This window comes from Myxocyprinus asiaticus, chromosome 49, assembly GCF_019703515.2.
Source record: "Myxocyprinus asiaticus isolate MX2 ecotype Aquarium Trade chromosome 49, UBuf_Myxa_2, whole genome shotgun sequence".
Lineage (NCBI taxonomy): Eukaryota > Metazoa > Chordata > Actinopteri > Cypriniformes > Catostomidae > Myxocyprinus > Myxocyprinus asiaticus.
The window spans coordinates 22,243,747-22,264,572 of record NC_059392.1 but is presented as its reverse complement, the minus strand read 5'-3'; positions in this window follow the sequence as shown (position 1 = coordinate 22,264,572).

Sequence of the window (20,826 nt, the reverse complement as noted above, 5' to 3'; positions counted from 1 at the left end):
GTTTTATAAACTGTTGATCTTGTGTCAGCCTTCTTGCTTAGGTGTAGTTTTCTTGATATTAAGGACATAATTATATTTCAGTATTTCATCCAAAACTGTGCCCTGCAATATAATGTGCTCTAATTTAAGTGTAATGAATGATCCAGAAGTTATAGCCACAATTTATACAGTATTTTTGTTTGCTGACTTCCAAGACTTAAGATATTTTTAATAGACAATTTCATAAAAAAAAATAAAAGTTTACGGTTTATTTCCAAAAGGATAACTGGGTGCAAATCACATGCAACGTGATGAGGTCATGTGACAAATGTAGCATTCTAATGTTGAAATGTTAATAGTTGCATAATGTCTTTTGTTTCACTTAATACATTTTTTTTTAAAAGTTGGAAGTATACGTACAATGTATATTCTGCAGTATTCAGTAAGCACTATTCCATTCTGAACATAGCAATATAGTATTTAGGGAGGATGGAATGCAAATTGGGAAGTTTAAAGGAACAGGTCGCCTCAGTATCCACTCTGTGACCAGCATCCAGTTTTGCTTCAAAATGTCCAATTACTGGCACAGAAACAGTAAAAAAAAAAAAAAAGTCCTGAAATACCTCTTTGCCCACAAGACAATTATTGTATTTCACTTGCCGTAAAAACCCTTGTATGTGAAATCAATGGAGGGGGACTCAAAAACAATCTCCGTTTCACCAGGCATATCGCCGGGCCTCTGTGCCCCCAATCGTTATTATCGAGGGATCTACAGTATGTGAGAAATCTGCACTTTGATGTAACTGAACGGATCAGTTTGCCATTTACTTACTGCATGAGAGTGATTTTACTTCGACAAAAATGCCAACAATCTTTGCAAGGCCTTGACAAGAATGTCATTGATGGTTCCTATTCTGGCTGTGTGCAAGAAAACTGTTGAAGTGGAGAATATGGCAGAGAAATGGCCTTTAAAGTCTTCAAGTAAATAAAAGAATCACAGACTACCTCTTCCCTACTTTATGGCATTCTAGAGGGAAGAGTGTGTTCCCTTATCATACTATTGGCCGAACTGCATGGCCCTGTATTGAAGATTTCAAGATGTCACTTGGACCTGAAAGATGCATTTTATATTTGGTTCCACTCCCGTGGCCACTAACCCATGGGAATTCTCAGAGCTAGCTTCCCAGGTAGCCATCCCAGCAAAACAGTGAAGGACTGGGGAAAGTATAGCCAGAGGACAACTGGCACAATCATAAATAAATAACTGAATTCTATTCTCTTAAAGTTGCAAATTAAACTTTAAAATGTTGCCCTCAGCAAAGAACAAGAGGCCCTCAAAGGTTTGGGAGGTAAGCTACTAGATGTCCTTTATGAATATTTGCATTTGAAAAATTAGGATTGAGAACCTTCTAGTTAGGGCTGGGTATCACCAACCACCTCATAATACAAAACACAATACATATGTCATGATTAAATATTATAGCGATACATCACAATTTTATACCTGGATTGTGATTAAAACTGCAGCAAACGCATCTCAGATCCCGCATGTCGTTGAGTGAAAGAGTGAGGCCACATCCACAGTACTTTTTTCTCTATGTTTCAGACTTCGGTCCACAGGGAGACGCCGTCTTCGCGTTGTAGTGTGGACAGGGGAAACGGCGATATCCGAAAACAATGAAGTATTTGTCATCATGTGACGCAGTCTTGTGATCCATTCAACCCAATACAATCAAGATGGTGGCCCATGTTGTAGCTGCATTATTTTGTCTGCAATGCACTTTCATAGTGTTGTTAAAGACAAATGTTACTGTCAAGGTACGTGGTGCTGAGAGAAGGACCCAAATGCAGGAAGGCAGAGTAGGGCTTTTATTTAAATAAACAAAATACAAATCAAATCTCAAGGGAGAATAAACAACCAAAAATAAAGTAAACTGACCAAAACTGGAGACAGGGAACAGACCAGAATACGCTGACAGTTATAACAATGAAACAATCCAACAACGACAGAACAACAAAGGAGAGAATATATAGGAGCTGGTAATTGGAGGCAGGTGCTGCTGGACAGAGCTGACATTCTCCATGTGGCACTTGCAAAACACAAGTCATGTTAGAGTTTGGTTAAAACTTCATGGTTTAATTCCAATTTGGGTTGTGGTGTCACGTGATTTGTGGGAAGGAGGACCCAAATGCAAAAATGAGAAATACATGATTTTATTAAAGAAAAACAAATGGGAAACACAAAACTCTCATGAAGGACAAACCTGATAAGAAAACAAAAGGAATAAAACACAATAACCAAGCAGATAGAGGCATAGCACACAAACTCTGGTAACAGACATGGGAACAAAACAACCCACCAAACACAAGATGAAAGGGAGCACAATATATACAGGCAGAGCACATGAGGAACAGGTGAAGACAATCAACATAACGAGGACTAGCCTAGGGGTGAGGCCAGAGGGAACAAGGGGACGGACAGCCAGAGGCCTGTACCATGAAGGTCGCTGAACGAACTTAGGGTTTCAGGATTGGTTTCAGTTCAAACCAGTTCAAACCAATCCAATCAGGCTTAATTGGTACCATGATGCAGCTCATCAACTTTCTCTGTCAATTTAGGATTTTGTGGATTTCTAAGATTTTATATGTAAAGTGTGCTTTGAGACACAGGGGAGTGGCTTGATTGCGTCAGAGATGTCATTTTACTCACAGCTGATTGGTTCAGCATCTGTTAGCGATCTGTAATCCAGAATGAAACCTGCTACGGAGCAGGTTAGCCGTTTAGCATAAGTTGCTATGGCGATGAACATCGCTAAAAGCTGACCAACTTTCATGGTACCTAAAACCTGGGGTTGAGGCAAACTAATCTAAAACTTACCTGGCTAGCCACCGAAACCGGCTCCTGGTGCTCATACACAGTACAAACTCACAAGGATGAAAAAAACAGACAAAGACAAAGGGCAGACAGAGCGGGATCATGAATTGAAAAAATCACAAAATTGTAAGAATGCTCGTTCAAAACCAAGATGTTTATCTTTCTTCTTTGGTACACTACAGTTATTTTTCTGTTAAAATCATGGTTAGGTTTAGGGATTGTGTAAGGAGTTAGACAAAGTTAGTCAGGTTTGTGGCTTAGTGGTTAGTGAAAGATTGTCAGAGTTTTGATTGAGTCACTTAGTACCAGTAAACTAAATATCTATGAGCAGAACTGTATATTCAACTTTGTTTTCTGGCGTCTGTGAAAAAATCAATACTTATTACATTTGGATGGACAGAAATTTGAATGTCTGGCTACACAAAACTTTGGAAACTTAGATATATACCAAGCAAAAGGACATCTGGCATCATTCATTTTGTTTACCCTGGCAAACAGCGCAGGTCTGGAGCACAGTGGCAGGCACGATGTGGGTAAATTGTGCTCAAAGTGTGATCAAAACCGTGAAGGCCTTTGCCATCTGTATTGTGACATGCAAATGCACCTGTTCAAACAGCACCTGGACTGCTCAACACACCAGCTCATTGTACGCAATTACAGGGGCTTGTGGTTTTTCCAGCAGCTTTGATCCTCTGAAGCATGCAGCCTGCTGTGTTTTTGAGCACATGTAAAGTGCGTGAGTCATCTGCTCCTCAGCTGGGGTGCCTTTTCGACCAATATGAACGTGATGGAAATGAACGTCTTGACATTGTGTGAACTTCTCAGATGTGCTAATTCTGTCAACACACTTATCATGTTGCAAACGGAATCGCACAATATGAAACATATTGCATGTAAAAAGTAAGAGTCCACTAACAAAAATGGACATGTACCATGGGAACACCATGCTTTTGGATGTGTGTCATGGTAATCATTCAGTACCCATGGTATCACTCAAAGCAAAGTTCCTAAAGGTACTATGGTACTACCATGTTTTTTTGGTAGTACCATGGTATTCTTGGAAGTACCGTGAAGTACCATGTAAATACCGTGGTACTTGAATTTCGGTGCCATGGTATATATCTTATATATATTACCATTATGTATATTACCATCTGATTGCATAACTTTACCGCAGAACCACCATAGTACTTTTTTGTAAGGGATATATCAAAGTACCATGGTTTTACCATCTTAAACAGTCACTGTACCATGGTACCACCACATGTACCAACAATATGATTCTCTAAAATGTATGGTATTACCATGGTTGTTTTTGGACATTCAATATGGTATTACCTTGGTATTCTTTGAAATATATTGGAGTACCATGGCATATGAATATGATAATCATTCAGTACAATGGTATATATAAGTACCGTTATGTCCGTTACATGGGGCGGACTGGGAAGTGAAAACAGCCCTGGATTTGAAATAAAAACCGGCCCAAAAGTTGTTGAGTGGGGGGTGTTCTGCCCCGTTCATCCCTGTTTCGCGGCCGGCCCACTGGGAAAAGTCCAGGTTCTCCCTATGGCCAGTCCGCCCCTGCGTTACATTATTCCAGTAGAATCAGTAAACCATAACATCAAACACCACAAATTACTCTATTACACTATTTACTGTTATTCAAAAATGATTGTGTGCCGTTATTAAAGTATCATAAAGTAATCTTTATCACATTATATTCTGCTGTTCAAGTATGATTCTGGAAAAGAGATACGTTAAATCTACAGTCATTAGCCTAAGTGAGATGGAAATATGCCTGACATTGAAACGTTAGATTTAAAGCTGTATCTGACTAGAGGCTCAAATTGCTCAAGCTCGTGTTCTCATGTATAACTGAGAATTTATTGCATTTGGCTCTGTAATGCATCTAAGTATGTAAGTGTGGCCACTCATGCACATATATTGATTTAGCATTAAGGGGAAAATTGGAAATACCCTAATGATGTGTGTGATCTATTGGCTTTTAAAGGGGGAGATACCACTGCATTGTCTCAACAAAAGTGTTGTTGTCAACTGATTGCCATAAGAATTTTCTTTGTGGATCCCATGTAATAATTATATTTAACCAATTTTATTTTATTAAACTGGATAGAGGCCATTGTAATGAAAAGAAAAATCTTTTCTACTTTCTAGGACTTTGTTGGTCAGTGTTGCTATATCGGGCTGGTAGGGATTCTTAAAAGATTAGTTCCCCCAAAAATGAAAATTCAGTCAATGTTTACTCACCCCTGTTGTTATAACCCTTTGTGCCTTTCTTTTTCTTAAGACAAAGGGAGAAACTGTGAAAACAAAATTGTACTCAGTGATGTCATACAATGGCAGTTTATGGTGACCACATCTTCAAGCTTCAAAAGAACACATAAGTATAATTTAGAAGTGTAATAAATTATTGTATGAGACTCATGATTGTTATAAAAGCATACAATGAGGTTTGGTGAGAAACAAACTGAAATCTAATGTATTACTTAGTGAAAATGACCGTTGATCTCCTGTGCGTGTTCATGATAGGGCATGAGAGCAACTGCCTGTTCACAGCGGATGGAGGTACAATGCCGAATGCAGAAAACAGAAAACCAGCGATCGATAGAATGTACTGTCGCTAGTCACTGCTGGTTAGGACAAAAAGTCTGATTACCATAGAAAATATACCTTATATCATGTGTCGTTTGCCATCAGTTTTGGACACATTTGTCTGTAGCTGCCAGTAGCCTCCTCTATGTTTCTGTTTGATTTCTGAGTACTCCGTTAAAACAAATAAGGCTGGGCATAGAAATGCATCAATTCTTTGACTACAAACTCTTCAGACACATTAAGGAAGTTCTGTTCTCTGTTTTGTGTGCAGCTGTGTTGTGTTCTGTTGTCGCTATTGCTGTGGCGGACCTGTTTTTAGATGAACAAAACAAGTTTTCGCGGCCCAAGGTCACAAGGCGGTTGCGTGAACTGTTGCTTTCGTGCCATATCATGAACGCGCACAAGAGATCAACGGTCAGTGAACATTTTCACTAAACAATACATTATATTTCAGTTTGTTTTGCACCAAATCTTATCGTATTGTTTCATAACAATCATGAGTCTCATGGAATAACATGTTAGACTTATGAATTATACTTCTGCGTTCTTTTGAAGCTTGAAGAGGTGGTCACCATAAACTGCCATTGTATGACATCACTGAGCACAATTTTTTTTTTTCACAATTTCTCCCTTTGTGTTAAGAAAGAAAGACATATAGGGTTATAACAACAGGGGTGAGTAAACAATGATTGAATTTTCAGTTTTAGGTGAACTATCTCTTTAAAGAATACGGCTCTCATCTGCAGTTGTTCAAACAGTCAGATAGTCCTGTCCCCAAAGCATGCCATTGGTTGAGTTACATTGCTGAGGTGGGTCTAAGCATGTTGCTAAAAACAAACAGGAATATTTCTAGTGCCACAGAGACACAGTGTTTACAGTTTTCGAGAAAATTAACCTAAGAATGGCTCACTTATAGTTGTCTCTGGATATTAAGCTGGGACAGAATAAATTATTTGAACACTGAAAAAGTTACATACTTCACCTTTAAACCTTAATAAACCTTGTTTGGGCAACTTCAATATATATCTGTTATGATCGGCTAACCTTATTGTTAGGTTTACAAGGTATTAAAAGTTGGGACCCACTTTATATTAGGTGTCTTAACCTCCAGTGTGCTGCACAGGTCCCAGAACATTTTGAAATGCACCTTATTTTCATCCTAACTCCATATAGCACCTCTGAAAGAAAAAAAATTCAGCTTTTGGATGAAACACATTTATTCTCAATGGGCTTCATTCATGAAACACGAGCAGAACAAATTTTTGTGTAAATCATTCGTAAAGCCGTTCTGACATAAATTCTCAGATTCATGAAAGTTTTTGTATTTTCGAAATGTTAGTTGGTACAAACTAAATTTACACCTGCTCCCGACCATGTGTAAATCGTGCGTAGACATCCGATTATTTTCCGATTATGTTCTTTTAGGCAAACTAATGAGACTGCATTTTGATACAAGACTAAAATAATGAACTAGTCAACTAATTATTTCAATCTGAAAATAAATTTGATTGATGACAAAAATGATTGAAAACAGCAATGTAATCCGCTTTCCTTTTTATTATAGATTAGCCTAGTATTCTGAGCACCAGTATATTTTACTACAAGCGTAACACTTTAATAGAATAATTTTTGTTAGGCATATGGCCAATTAGTCTTATTTTGGAATTAGTTTACTATACAAAGGACCAAAAGCCTACATAACAGTGAAGAATTACAATGACTGATATTGCACTTTTGCTTGATTTGGCAGACTGAGCTCTGCGCAGAGATGCAGTTTTAGAGACTGTGCATATTTATTTGCTGAGAATGATGATTGGTTGGTTAGTCGCTTCTGACTACCCAGATCAGTTCTTTTGCATTTATATCTATATATACTTGAGCCAAACCTGAGAAGGGAGACCAGAAGATCCCACGGCATTCCTGTTCATGTACAGGTGTTGTCCGTGCTTGGCTTTTTGGCTAGAGGAACATTCCAGCAGGTCAAGGATCTCTCAGCCATCCATGAGTCACATCATCCCAGGTGTTCTAGATGGCATAATATGCCTATTGCCTCAATGTATTAAGTTCCCCTACAATATGGTTCATCAGCTGGAGGTCAAGCGGAGTTTCTTTGCAATTGCAATGTCATCGAGGCAATTGACTGCACATACAGTCACATCAAGGCTCCATCGAATTATGCATTTGCATTCCTGAATGGGAAAAACTACCATTCCATTAACATGCAATTGATCTGTGATGCGATATGAGGACTCCTTCATGTAGTGGCCAGCTGGCCAGGTGGAACTCACGACAATGGCTTGAGCTCGGTTGGCACACGTTTGGACAGTGGTGCTGCAAGATGGTTAGTTGGTAAGCAAATATCACTTAAAACAATTATACTGTGTGTAGGCCTACTTGACTTTTTTCCCCCTCACACTTAGGTGATAACAGTTATCCCCTGATTCCATGGCTTATGACCCCACTTATAAACCCCCAGAGCATACAATGAAGCACATGCAAGAACTCGGTCCATTATTGAACGCATGAAAGGAATCTTAAAGGGTCACTGGTGGTGTTTGGACACATCAGATGGTACACTATTATACAAACTGGAGAGGGTTTGCAAAAAGTACTGGCCTGCTGTGTCCTACACAACATTGCCATGGAACATGGCCTGCCAGACTCAGTGGGTACACTTCCAAATGAGCATGGCATTGCGCCTCCAAGGTTACCACTCCAAAATGGGGAAATACCTCTAGCTGCAATTGCACAGCAACAGAAGCTAATTCAAAATTTCTAAAATGGTATGTAAGTAAAACAACTGCATGACACACATTTAAACTAAACTTTTATTGAATGGTTTTATACATTTAATTGTGTCACATATTTCTCTTAGGCTTGCATTTATTTTAATGTGTCATTTATTGCCAACACAGCTTCACAAATTTTGTCTTGCTTGTCCACCATTGCTTGACTCAAAGCATTGCTTTGACTTTTTTATTCTGCACCGAGGTAGAACTGTGGGATGGCTGAACGGGTCTGGTAGCCGCAGGCTGAAAAGGTTCGGTTGCCGGTTCGGTGGCCACGTGGGAGGACACAGCTGGTATTTGATTATCTTTAAAAATAAACATAAAAGGCGGCCTGGGTAGCTCAGCAATTAAAGACGCTGACTACCTCACCTGGAGTCGCGAGTTTGAATCCAGGGTGCGCAGAGTGACTCCAGTCAGGCTTCCTAAGCAACCAGTTGGCCGGTTACTAGGGTGGGTAAAGTCATGTTGGGTTAACCTCCTCGTGGTCGCTATGTGGTTCTTGCTCTCGGTGGGGTGCATGGCGAGTTGTGTGTGGATGCTGCAGAGAATAGCGTGAGCCTCCACACACGCTAGATCTCCGCGGTAACTTGCTCAACAAGCCACGTGGTAAGATGCGCAGATTGACGGTCTCAGACGCGGAGGCAACTGAGATTCGTCCTCCGCCACCCGGATTGAGGCGAGTCACTACACCACCCCGAGGACCTAGAGCGCATTGGGGATTGGGGTTGCCAAAATTGGGGAGAAAAAAGGAGAAAAATCCCCCCAAAAATTATTTTTTTAAATTATACATTTAAAAAAATTAACATAAAATCAATTTAACATAATTTGATTTAGTCAGTTTGTTCTTTTAATGTGATAAAAAATGAGTACACATCAATGTAGCTTTGCTTCACCATTTGGAAATGGATAAACATCATTCAGTTGATAAAATAGGGATATGTAGCCTAAACGTATTAGACCTTGATTTAAATGGAAATTTTACACGATTCACCTATACATCGGTGGTACTGTTTTATTCGAAAAAGACAATTGAAACAGTTACCGTCCGTTTGTGCTGAAGAGTCTTCCATCTGTATTTGGGGCAAATCACTATCAAGATCAGGCATTATACCCGACAGAGAGTTTTCACCAATAATGCTGGCGATGCATTCATCGGAGATGGATAAACTTGATGATGGCGGTCCTCTACTAGTTCGTGCAAGTTCTTGTCGGTATGAGCTAATGCGCTTTTTACATTCAAGCTTCATGTCAAACCATTTTTTTTTACCTACTGCACTGTTCGAATAATGGATGAAAATGCGTTAACAGCACCTGTAACTTGCTGCCAAGCCTCCTTTTTTCCTGGGACCTGATACACCACTGTGTACACTTGAAAATAAAATGTTGCATTTTGAATGTACTTCAGCCAATAAAACTTCTACTTCTGCATCCAAATTTTTTTTCTTCTTTAACCTCTTTTGTTTAGACATGTTGAAATCCTAATACTCACCTACATGTTGTCATCCTTACATGGTTGTAATTTGTAATTCGTGGGTGTGGATTATGATAATTGTGAATGAACGTGCACATGCACCCAATATCCGAATGATTGGAATTCATTAACATATGCACGTTTAACGAACAAATCTGGGGTCTACGTAGAGTTTGTGAATCCGGAAAGTTTTCAGGAAGCAGTTTTTTCGTATATTTACGAATGTTTCATGAATGAGGCCCATTCTGAAAATGCACAGTAAATATATAGGAATGTATTTACTAATGTTAATGAACAGAACCATATTGTACAGTGATAACAAAATAAAATATAACAAAATGTATATTAAAATGAAGCTAAATGACCCACAGATGTTGAAAGTTATTCAAAATAACTAACATGTTTTTTCTACTTTTGAGAAAATGTGATGCCAGTGTCCACATTTGTAGACATCATGTTTATCAGCGCGCTGACATACGTATAATGAACGGCATATCAAATTAAACTAGAGACTCTCCTCTTTACAACCAAACAGGTTTCAATGAAAAAACCTCTGGATTTATTTCCTAACATCCCCCTAACCCTACTCCTAAACCTACCCGTACGTCAACCTCAGTAGCAGCAAATGTGAATCTTGTGAGAATTTTGCAAAACAACATGTGTTACAAAATAAGTACATTGTATTGTATGTATTTTAATGTTAGTACATAGTAGTTTAAGCCACCTAATATGAAGTGACCAAAAGTTGTTTAGGTATTAGAAACACTGTAACCAGAATTATATTAATATGCATTATGTTTCCCTAATAGCAACAGTAATGTACATATGAGAGTTTATTAGCATAAAATGGCATTTGCCCATACCGCAGGGCACTCAGTGACACCAAAATATGTTGCGTGTCATTTATGGCTGGGAGGGGAAGGATGTGCTCTCTGTCCAGTTGTGTCTTCCGTTGAGTGACCCGGGTCCCATCTGCCATACTGTGGATATGTCAACATGACAGAATGGCCATTCATCATCCATACAGATAAAACCTGTCTGCACTGTAATTCAACACCCTGCAGTCCCACGATGAGTGTCTTTTTTTTTTTTTTTTTCAGATAAGAAGTTAATATAATAAGATAATAACCATCATTATTCCTTAATAGGGTCTAATTAATATTATATATATATATATATATAATGTATTTAAGTCAGATGTACGTTTTTTTAGTGTCTCACTTTGGTTGCATCAAGTCATAAACAACATTTTAGGTCACTTTGTCAAGTTAAATGTAGTTTGAAAATTAGAAAAACCACATCTCGAGATTCCTGCATTTGGAACTGCGGTCCGTCCAGCTGTGTTTGAATGTAAAAACATGTTCTTATCTTGTGCTGTCGCTTGTATTTGTAATTGCTTGCTTGTGCAAGCAAGCCTGAGCGTGGTTTGTTCTCTGTACAGCTAACTACAGCTGGAGTTTCGCTTACTGTCTCCTGCTGAAAACATGAAGTTGTTACTTCAAGCTTGAATTGATCCGATGGTAGAAATATTCCTTATTACAGTCTGGGGACATAATTAATTGTGTTATATAATACATACCACAACGGATAGTTCTGGTCTATATTATAAAAGCAATAAAGCAATTGAGGCCATGTTATATAGTGTATATATACTGCTAAAGGGGTTGCGGGCACTCCACTACATCCCTTCTTTTAGCTCTGAATATTTGTAAAATATAGAACAGCCTCTCATACAGTATTTGCATTTGAATGTTGTTAAGAGTGTTAAACATCTCCATGCAGTATAAAGTAACAGTTTGATTAAACAGATATTAAAAGAATGCAAGAACTGTTGTAGAAACTGCACTTTTAATCAAAGTTATGGAATTCCAGTAACATTTTATGAAGATTGTGAATGCTGTGATTCTTTCATAATTGTGTCTGTTGAGACTTCGATTCATTTACCCTGAAGGCTTTTAATGAGTGAGTACGGGGCTTCAGCGTACTTTTCAAATGTAAAAATTGTTTCAAAAAGTTATTTTGAAGCTTTCAGAGTTCAAACTCGTCCTTGTACAATAGAGAAAGCAAACCTCCACATAATAAAGATTTTTCAAAGAATGTTCAGTAATAATTGAAATAGATTCATCTGTGGATGTAATCTCTTTAGAAAGTTCTCGGTCTTTGATATGAAGAAAATCCTCAGGTGCTATTCTTACAAAAGATAAAAATATGAACATAAAGACTGAATTTTGTACTAGTGTATGGAGCTGTATTTAATTTTTAGTGGTTCCTATATAATGTTTCCATGTGTGTGTTTATATATATATATATACAGTTGTGCTCAAAAGTTTGCATACCTTGGAGAATTGGTAATATATGTACATTTTTAAAGAAAACATGAATGAGCAGGCAAAATACATTTCTTTTATTTCTTATGGGATTCATATTCAGCTGTAGGTTATAAAAGAATGACACAATCATAAAACAAAACATGGCAACAAAGAAAAAAATGAAATGACCCCTTTTCAAAAGTCTGCATACCCTTAGTTCTTAATACTGTGTATTGCCCCCTTTAGCATCAATGACAGCGTGCAGTCTTTTGTAATAGTTGTCTATGAGGCCCCAAATTCTTGCAGGTGGTATAGCTGCCCATTCGTCTTGGCAAAATGCCTCCAGGTCATGCATAATCTTTGGTCATCTTGCATGAACCGCATGTTTGAGATCTCCTCAGAATGGCTCGATGATATTAAGGTCAGGAGACTGTGATGGCCACTCCAGAACCTTCACCTTTGTCTGCTGTAACCACTGGAGGGTCAACTTGGCCTTGTGCTTAGGGTCATTGTCGTGCTGGAAAGTCCAAGAGCGTCCCATGCGCAGCTTTTGTGCAGAAGAATGCAAATTGTCTGCCAGTATTTTCTGATAACATGCTGCATTCATCTTGCCATCAATTTTCACAAGATTCCCCGTGCCTTTAGAGCTCACACACCCCCAAAACATCAGTAAGCTTCCACCATGCTTCACAATGAGGATGGTATTCTTTTCACTATAGGCCTTGTTGACCCCTCTCCAAACACAGCGCTTATGGTTGTGACCATAAAGCTCTATTTTGGTCTCATCACTCCAAATTACAGTTTGCCAGAAGCTGTGTCAAGGTGTTGTCGGGCATATTGTAACCGGGCTTTTTTGTGGCATTGGCGCAGTAAAGGCTTCTTTCTGGCAACTCGACCATGCAGCTCATTTTTGTTCAAGTATCGTCATATTGTGCTCCTTGAAACCACCACACCATCTTTTTCCAGAGCAGCCTGTATTTCTCCTGAGGTTACCTGTGGGTTTTTCTTTGTATCCCAAACAATTCTTCTGGCAGTTGTGGCTGAAATCTTTCTTGGTCTACCTGACCTTGGCTTGGTATCAAGAGATCCCTGAATTTTCCACTTATAATAAGTGATTGAACAGTACTGACTGGCATTTTCAAGACTTTGGATATCTTTTTATATCCTTTTCCATCTATATAAAGTTCCATTAACTTGTTATGCAGGTCTTTTGACAGTTCTTTTCTGCTCCCCATGGTTCAGTATCTAGCCTGCTCAGTGCATCCACGTGAGAGCTAACAAACTCATTGACTATTTATACACAGACACTAATTGCAATTTAAAAAGCCACAGGTGTGGGAAATTAACCTTTAATTGCCATTTAAACCTGTGTGTCACCTTGTGTGTCTGTAACAAGGCCAAACATTCAAGGGTATGTAAACTTTTGATCAGGGCCACTTGAGTGATTTCTGTTATCATTATGATTTAAAAAGGAGCCAAATGGCTTCATATGATCACTATCCTTAAATAAAAGATAGAGTCATATCTTTCATATCAGTCATATTTTCTAAATCAATGCCAAAATTTCACAATTTCTGCCAGGGTATGCAAACTTTATATATACAGCATGTCACACTGCATGATTTTTTTTTTGTTTATGTATTGTATGTTTAATTTATTTATATGTAATAAACTGATAATATTTGATTGTATTTTTATATTATTTTTATTATATATTTATATATTATTATATATTATTTATATTATATATTTTAATTGTTTAAATATATTTCATGTAGTTTGTCAATTAATTTGCAGTTATAAAAGCTGCATGCATAATATATATATATAAAATTATTATTTATTTTGTTTATGTATTGTTTGTCTTCTAATATATTTATATGTAATAAATAGATTTTTTATATATATATATATATATATATATATATATATATATATAATTCTTTATTATCAATATATTTTAACTGCTAAAATAATCATGTAGTTTCTCATTAAATATTAATTTATAAAATCTGCATGCATAATAATTAGTAAAATGCTGTTTAAAAGTTTGATGGAGTAAAGCATGTCACACTACAGGACATGCTACCTTCGCATATATATATATATATATATATATATATATATATATATATATATATATATAAATTAGATTTGTTTGTTTATTTGTATTTGTAATAATTTATAATATAATTTAATAATTATATTTTATTATATTTTATTAAATATTGTTTATATTTATATACTTTAATAACTCTGGTGCATTTTTGGGCTGCCGCCTGCAATTTTTCACACTCAAATTTAAAAGCTCACCATTCACACATACTGTGGACTAAATGCTAAAAATTTGTCTCATTTTTCAGAGACTAGCCCAAATATAAAAATAAGACTCAAATTATTCAGAAACAATAAGGTTTGTGTTTATAATCTTGTGCTAAACAGAATTATTTTATTTTTTTTTAAATACATTCTTTTTTGTTGTCAGTAATTTGTAAACATGTAATTCTGGTTCTGTTCACTCAACCTCACTTTGAAAAGTCTCATTTTATTCCAAAAGTTGGCAGAAAGCACTAGAAAAAATATTTTTTTCTCTATCACATTCCATCACAATATACAGATCTGAAATATAGGTGGTGCTCTAATGCATTTTAGCCCTCACAGATGTGTTCGTCCATAGACATTCAGTCTAATTTTCAGTTCAAGCACCACCATTGTTGTTTCATTGAATATCTTAGCCTCTGAGTAATCTAGAAGCTCAATCTAGGTGTCATTAGAAAGCTGAGATCACACAGAGATGACACCAACAATCATCCATGCGATTATCTAATCAGCCAGTCATGTGGCAGCATTGCAATGCATAAAATCATGCAGATACGGGTCAGGAGCTTCAGTTAATGTTCACATCAAGCATCAGAATGGGGAAAAAATTTGCTGCGATATAGCACCCCCCTTGATGACTGTTTTGTTAATTTAGTTTTTATGTTTATAAACTATGAATTAATAAACTTTTTTTATGAATGTATTTTACGTTTTATGCATTTTCCATGGAATTTAGTTGCATTTAAAAATCTCAGTTGTGTAGTACTGCTGGTCTTTAGTATGTTATTCTAGTATATAGTATTCTTAAAAAATAAATAAAAAAATCCAATGTTCAGTGCACGAACACTTGATGGTGCTGAGAGATTTGGCAGTATTCATCGTACAGCAGCATCCTCTCAGATTCTAAACATAAACAAACTGTGCATTGCTAATCACTCTCACTGGGAGTCCCCTCAGGGGGGCTCTCCCACTCAGCGCACATTTCAAGGCTGCTTGCATAAGCAGGATCAAATTCATCTGGGATTTAAAGAAAACATCGCTTCACAGATCACTTCCACCTTCAAAGCATAGCTAACAGCTCAACCTGAGTGCCACCTGAATCAATACCTGAATCCTCCATATCAGTTGTTCTCAACCCTGTTCCTGGAGCCACCCCAACACTACACTTTTTGGATATCTCCCTAATCAAACACCCCTGATTCAACACATCAGCTCGTTAGTGGAAACTCCAAGACTTGAATAAGGTGTGTCAGAAAAGGGAGATATACAAAATGTGCATTGTTGGGGGTCTCCAGGAACAGGGTTGGGAACCACTGCCATATAATAGCTTTATTCTCAGAAGCAGGTCTGTGTGGGAGCTTTAAGCTTTTGCAAAGCACTCTATCGCCATCTGCTGACTGATAACATCTAAATGAGTGTTGTACAACCTTTTTTGTCTTGTGTACCTCTTCATCAACAACACACAAGAAATGTGTTTCTTTTAACTCATATTATACTGGGTATTTTTCTTACTGAAAGTGAATGGATGCTGAGGTTGTTAGTCCCTAACTTGCATTACATTTCCTTATGTATTTCACCCAAGAAAGAAAGTCAAATGGGTTTGGAACTGCGTGAAGGTGAGTAAATTATGTCAGAATCTTCCTTTTTGGGTGAACTATTCCTTTAAGTTGGGAATCATTGCTTTGAATCTTCGAGAGAAGTCATTTTCCATTGCATTTTGATTGGCTGTGGTGCAGAAGCAAGGTGGAGTGTTAAAAATGTTTTGTAGTCTCTTGACAGCTTCATCATTTTCACGAGGCATTGGGCTACAGGACGCAGGAATGCTGGCAGACAAACCCTTTTAGGATCATTTTCTGTACACGTTTGTTTGATTTGCTTCTTGTTTGAAAGGCACCTGCATCTCATACATGTATCTTCTGTTTACTAACAGAAGGAGAACACGTTAATAAGGCAAGATGACCCAGGAAAATCAGAATAACTGCATTTCAGAACTGTGCAAACTAAGTTTTTAAATTTTCAGGACTTTTGGTTCCATTAATTGTTCGCGAACATTCATTTTTCCACCAATGCGGATGCAACACCACACGCAAAATACTTTCGGACTGTTCCCTGTGCTACCATTCAGTGGCACTGCAAATTCGTGCTAATAAATCAGCAGTGCGAAACATTCAGCACGACTAGTGTAGTCTGATTCCCAAACGAATGACCCTGGGAATGACTTAACATTCAAATTATTTACTGTGCGAAACACACAGCTTAGTCCGATCTACAGCACAGACTATAGAGTGCAACTAGTGTAGTTTGATTCCAGGACAAATGACTCTTATGAGCCGGTTCTTTTGACTCTATAGAGTGAAACATTCAGCAAGACCAGATAACCCAGTTCCCAAACAAATGACTCTTATGAGCCAGTCCTATGGTATTGAAAAAGGGCACCTCCCTTTGGTATTTGCGGTCATTTTTGACCGGAAGGGTCAGATGTTTAACCCTTTTTTCTTTCTTTTTTTTTCTTTTCTTTTTTTTTTTTTTTGATGATGATGATGATAATGATACCATTTCTTCTTCCCTGAAGAACAAAATTATGCATTTCTTTTGGGATTTTATGCTATTTTCATCTTATTTACATTTCTAAATCTTACCATTAATTTGCATTTACAAATAAGAAACTGTGAGAAATATAGATTTGCTCTTTGTTTCCTCTCTTGAGTGATACAATAGACATAATCAATTTGTTGACCAAATATCTGCAAAAAAAAAATTTTTAGGCTTTACTTTTGCTCTGACCACTCTTTTTGGTTTAAAGAGGTATAAAAATTCATTCGTGAACGAAGGACATAAAGAGTCCTATAGGAATAGGATCCCACTGAAAAGCTTCAGAAAATTTCATCTATTCCTCTTCCCATGTCTATAGCTCGTGAGGCTCCCACTCCCCAACGGAAGAACCAGTCTGTTATAATAACATATACTGAAATATGTTAAAGATCTTTTGGGCAAAAACTAATGTATTTCTCTGTGGACAGGAGTGAAAACAAAAATATGTTTCTCTTACCTGTCCGGAGAAATCCCCATACTGGCCACCAGAGTTGTTAGATTATTTCTCCTATAATCTATGTAGATCGACATTTTTGCCCCCAGCACTCTCCGTTGTCCTCTCGCTCAGGAATATGCTTGCAAGGGAAGAAACTCTGACACAAAATTGATATCAAAGCGTCTTCAAAGGTTTATTGACAATCAAACATATTTATACCAGAAAAGCGCGTCAAGGAAAATCATCATGCGTCATTAACAGACATATCTATCTGTGTGCCAGTCTAAGAGCTGCTCTCTGCTATCAGAATACCAGTTTATACCAGTTTGTACTAAAAGACAAGCTTAAGAAATCCTTGAGCTTCAGATAAGGAGAGCAGAAGGAAAAGAAAAACAAGTGCTACATGTCAGTAAAAACTAGTGTCAATGGAGGCCCAAAATGAAAAAGTAGGCCTGAAACTGAGAGCAAATCTATATTTCTCACATTGACCGCTTTGGTTCTAAAAGAACCACGAGCTCTTAGTTTAGTTCAGTAAATGCATGATGAAGAATAATGCATGTGACTAAACTATTAAAGAGTGGTATTTTACAACCCAGTTTCTCCTTTACAACCCAGTCTATTGACCAATCATGGGTCACCTACTTTCTAACCAATCATCCATATTGTATAGTACCATTCTTCGGACAACAAACCAAACATCTCTCTCCCGAATTGACTAGAAGAGAGTAAATGTTTGCATCCACTAATCTAATGAAATTGATTTAAAAAACAAATTGATTACAATTGATTTCTGGTTACACAAATAATCAAAAAGTGGTATTCTTAGTTGTACATAGATTCAGTTCTAGCATGAAAAAGAGCATAAGAGTAGATACAAGGGTATTCATTGCTCTATTAATCAAAGACTTAATCAGTGGCAAAATGCAGCAAGCAATAAAGGCTAATATCAAAAGGATTACACCAATGGGTATTAATGCATTCAGAAATAGCTTCTTCCAGCTATTCAGCCAGGCCAAAATACCATTTTCAGCATCAATTACTTCTCTACTTCATAAATCATTAGCAATTCTTGACATGTTCTGCAAACCTTCATCAATCAAATGGCCATCAGCATCATTATCAGGGATAAATGTACAGCATGTTACTCCTATAAGAACACAAACTCCTCCTTGGATAGAATCTTTCTTCCTCTTTGTCTTGTTATCGTCATTCATCGATTCAGACGACTGTGTTGCTCCTCATTATTGTGTTTTCAGGTTCTCCAGAACTCTCGATCTCAGTGGCACTCTCTCTCCTGGGGCTGCTTTCAGCGTAGATCCACTGCGGCTGCAAGTCAGTCAGCACCCCGGTCCGTGTCACAGCAATGACAGTCGTGGGTCCAGGTACATTGGCTCTCCAACATTAGTGGGCTTTAAACACTTCACCAACACCTGCTGTCCTGGAACAAATGAATGAGTTGTCTTTTCTGTGGGCATAGGAAGAGACAAAGAAACATCACCATTGATTCCATTCAAAGTTTTAATTAGAGAATCCACATAATCTGAAATCAGCACCTCCACGTCTCCTGTAGAAAGATTACCAGAGCAACCTTTGACCCATGGGGTCGGGAAAGGTCTACCCATTAATATTTCAAAAGGTGACATCTTTGTGGTTGAGGATGGGGTCATTCTTATATCTGTTATCACCATAGGAAGTACATCTACACACTTTAATCCCGTACCTAAGCAGGCTTTATTTATTCTCTCCTTAACGGTTCTGTTAGTCACAAGCATATACTTATTGTTGCCATGAGGTGGCATGCATGTGAAGTCTATCTGTAGATGCTGGAAAGGCAGTTCCGGATGTGGGAGGGATTCATGGGCCACTGAATTATGCCTATTCGTCTGGGTGCATACCAAGCAGGAATCTAGTAAAAAAGAGACAATCTTTCTCACATTCAGGATACAGTACAGTTTGTTAATGTTTTGAACAACTTTCTCCTTGGCAACGTGTGATATACCATGATAGTGTCTGCACAACATAATAGAGCAGTGTTTGGAAGTACTAATCTGCATTGTTTGTCTCTCAAAAATCCTTGTGCATCAGGTTTTACATCGTTCGCAGCCCAATGTTCTACATCACTCTGACTTGGGTTTGCTTGTAAAACTTTAATGTCTAAATCCTCAGTTAACGTAGAATGCATCATAGGCACGTCCGTGCCCGCTTTGTCCAGAAATGGACTTACCATTGCTTCCTTAGCTGCCCATTTGGCAACCCCGTCTGCAAATCTGTTTCCCTTTGCCTCATCTGAGTCTCCTGCAGCATGTCCGGCAACCTTGACTACTGCCAACTTAGAAGGCAATTGTGCTGCAGATATAAGCTTGGCCACAATGCTATGATTAGCAATTGGTTTTCCCCCTGAAGTTTTAAAGCTTCTCTCTTCCCATAATTTTGCAAAATCATGCACTACGCCATATGCGTATTTAGAATCAGTGTATATGTTCACTCACTTAGGGTTAAATTTGCAGTAGCTAATAAAATTGCTTCATACCCTGACCTTCTTTGCACCATCATATGTTGAGTCATTATGTTATGCATTATAGTGCCTACCTGATGAGACGAGTGCACCACAAGGGGGTGTGATAAAACGATTCGCTCAGCGTCTTGTACCATGAGAGCTGTGGCAGCCACTGCCCGCAGACAACCAGGAAGTCCTTTTGCAACTGCATCAAGTTTTTTGGACAGGTATGCAACAGGTCTGTAGTTACCACCATGCTCTTGGGCCAGGATCCCCGCGGCTATGCCCCCACCTTCATGCACATAGAGATGAAACGATTTAGTATAGTCAGGTAGCCCTAATGCAGGTGGTCCGCTCAGTGCAGATTTGAGGTGTTTGAAAGTGGCTGTCGTTTCAGTAGTCCATGTTATGTTCTCGTCTGAGCCCGGGGTAGACTCACGCAAAGTCTTATCATAGTTTGAACAGTTCAGCACCCAGGATCTGCAATAATTCACAAGTCCCAGAAAGCTTTGAATCTGTTTCTTGTTCTTTGGATGAGTGAATGTAGTGATAGTTTTCACTCTGTCTGAAGACAGGCAGACTGCGCCACCTGTGAGGATATGTCCCAAGTATTCCACCTTCCTCTGGACCCACTGAAGTTTTGCTTTGGAGGCTTTAAATCCTGCAGCAGCGAGGATATTGCAAACAATGGTGGATGCAACAGCACACAAGTCTTTAGACTGTCCAGTGACCAGAATATCATCTGTGTATTGCAACAGGCTGGTGTCGGGAGGCAGTTTCTTCAGTTTGTTCAGGGCATTGTGCACTACAGCAGAAAACACAGCCGGGGAATCTCTGAACCCTTGAGGAAGGCGCGTCCACATGTATTGGACCCCACCTTGTGTGAATGCGAACAGTGGCTGTGTCACAGGATCCACCGGCACACTGAAAAAAGCAGAACATA